The sequence below is a fragment of the Pygoscelis adeliae genome, unplaced genomic scaffold (assembly GCF_000699105.1).
Source record: "Pygoscelis adeliae isolate BGI_AS28 unplaced genomic scaffold, ASM69910v1 Scaffold77, whole genome shotgun sequence".
In the NCBI taxonomy this organism is placed as follows: domain Eukaryota; kingdom Metazoa; phylum Chordata; class Aves; order Sphenisciformes; family Spheniscidae; genus Pygoscelis; species Pygoscelis adeliae.
In genome coordinates, this window is record NW_008825216.1 from 3,843,697 (window position 1) to 3,846,170 (window position 2,474).

Genomic DNA, 2,474 nt, shown 5'->3' on the forward strand with positions numbered 1-2,474 from the left:
AGTACTCTTGATTGTATGCCCTCCACCCCAGCCAAGCCAGGTGGAGCACAGACCAGACTTGGCACCTAGAGATGGAAGAAGCATGTGAAACTTGACTAGTATGAGAGAGGGGGGTACATGCCTGGTGCCAAGCATTGCCATCTCATCCTCTCGAGCTTGGCAGGCTGTTTATTTCCTACTGTCTGGCACTTAGCTCTAAGTTTGTGTCAGCTTATTTCCCACTTCAGCTTAAAGGTCCAAAGTGACCCATCTTCTTTTTTGTGTCTTTTTCTGTAAAAAAACCTCACTAGCTGTTACTCGGGAGGTTGATCCTATAAAGAGTTCATGTGGGAAGAACATCAAGTTTCCAAAAGTATTAAGGGTGTTTGATATTTCTTAGAGTCGTGAACTGTCCTGCTTCCCGGCTGTCACACAGCCCTTCTTCCTGATCACATCTCTAATGCCTGCATCTGAGCATTTGCAATCTAGGCAATTATTCCTAAATTCCTGAATGCTTGCAGAAGCAAAGGAGCGTTCAGAGAGTGCCTGGAAGACAGACTGCCTTTTTTGACCCTTAGACATGTCCATGGTGCCTCGTGGTACAGGTTGCTAGTGCAGTAGCTAGCCTGGCCTCCAGATGTCCCTTCAAAGGGATGCATCTCTCCTGTACATCTTGTATCATATTTGTTGGGGATTTTATAAGGTGTTACACAGCCTACATTCAGCACATGAGTTGATCCCACACTACCAATGTTTTCTACTTTTCTTTGCTAAGCTGCTGCTTAGATTATTATTTTCTACCATGTGTAATGTTATTTTAAACTGCTTACTCTAATAAGGCCCACATAAGATTAAGTGATATATCTTTCTTGTTGCTTGTATTGAGCTACAGTTTCTTGCAAACTAAACTGTTTGCAACAGGGTCACACTGCAATATGAATGTCCAGCTAGTAACAGAGTGAAAAACAAAATGTTAAAGTTTTGATATATTCTGTGGTATTTCTGGTGTGTAGGTTATTGCCACAGTTCATTGTCAGTCCATTCTTGTACATGGGCACTGTATTGTGGCAGGAGAAAATGCATGTGCCTCAAGTTTGAGGAGCACAATCAAGCCACAGTTTCAGCTGACTTGCTTCATGTTTAGGATGGAGGACTCAGCTGACTCTTAAAAGCCAGTTTTAAATAGCTTCCAGAACTTCTGCAAGGGGATCTTCAAACAGTTCAGAAACTGGGTGAAACAATATGTCAGTATTTGAAGGAGATTTCATGGTGGTAGTTTTTTTTTTTTCCTCTTGGAGTGCTCCTCTGCGAGGAGAGTATTACTAACCCCCTGTCAGTGGCAAGAGATGGCAGGATGCGACACAACAGCCAGCCTTGCCCTGGACTATATACAGACATATGGTCTACATAACATGCCGTTTAAGTAAGACCAGTTTTAATCAGAAATCCTGAGATGTACAGAACCAAATCACCTCCTCAAGGAGCTGAAATCAAACAAAGTTAATACTGAAAATTGATGTGTTGTATTCTGTAGTGGCTTTGCATTGATGTTAGGAATAATAAGTACAGCATCTCTAATGTTTAGTTACATGACCTTTTCTGTTTTCCTTTGCTTGAATAGCTGTGTAAGAATTGCCAGCTTTGGAAGCCTGAATTATAAAGCAGCTGTGATGGATAATTGACCATTCAACTTTGAGAATGGAGCTTCCTACCATTATAATTAATTTCTATAGGCATCCACATGGCTGATTACTAGATTAACCAGTGGCCTGAGGGTGCTAATGTGTTACATTCAAACTCAGCTTCCTTCCTGGCCTTTAATACAAACATTTAGATAGCTAGCAAAAGGATTTGTACAAAGCTCCAAAAGCATAATTGAAAATAATAATTAAAAAAAAGTGTCACTATAGTATATTCTGCTTCTAAAATCTCCGAGGCATCAAATGTAGCGATGTTGGTTTGGGGTTTCTTTTTTTCCCTTGAGCGTAAAATGGAGAAAAAAGAACACCTGCTTTCAGCCCAAACTGTAACAGTGGTTATCTCTCACTGCAGAGATTCTAACTGTGATCAGAGCTTAACTTTTCCACATTGGACCAATTGCAATGCAGGACTCAAGCATCACATTGTAGGGCTATTCGGCATTCAGTTCATAAGTGCCTGGCCTTGGGAATGGAATCCAAAATCCTGCTTTAGACAGCTGAGTGTAAATGCAGGACGAGGAACAGAGTTATGTCCAAGGTAGGCACGTGCTTTGTGGGAGCCTGTGATCAGAGCTTAACTTTTCCACATTGGACCAATTGCAATGCAGGACTCAAGCATCACATTGTAGGGCTATTCGGCATTCAGTTCATAAGTGCCTGGCCTTGGGAATGGAATCCAAAATCCTGCTTTAGACAGCTGAGTGTAAATGCAGGACGAGGAACAGAGTTATGTCCAAGGTAGGCACGTGCTTTGTGGGAGCTAGATGCATTCAGACGGAAGGGCGGCAGCCCAAG

The 2,474-nt window shown here is 42.0% G+C and overlaps 1 protein-coding gene across 1 annotated transcript in view; it reads left to right on the forward strand.

Annotated features, from left to right (window-relative positions):
• Positions 1–2,474, forward strand: part of PCNXL2 (pecanex-like 2 (Drosophila)) — a 155,156-nt gene that overhangs the window by 67,861 nt on the left and 84,821 nt on the right. The window lies entirely within an intron of this gene.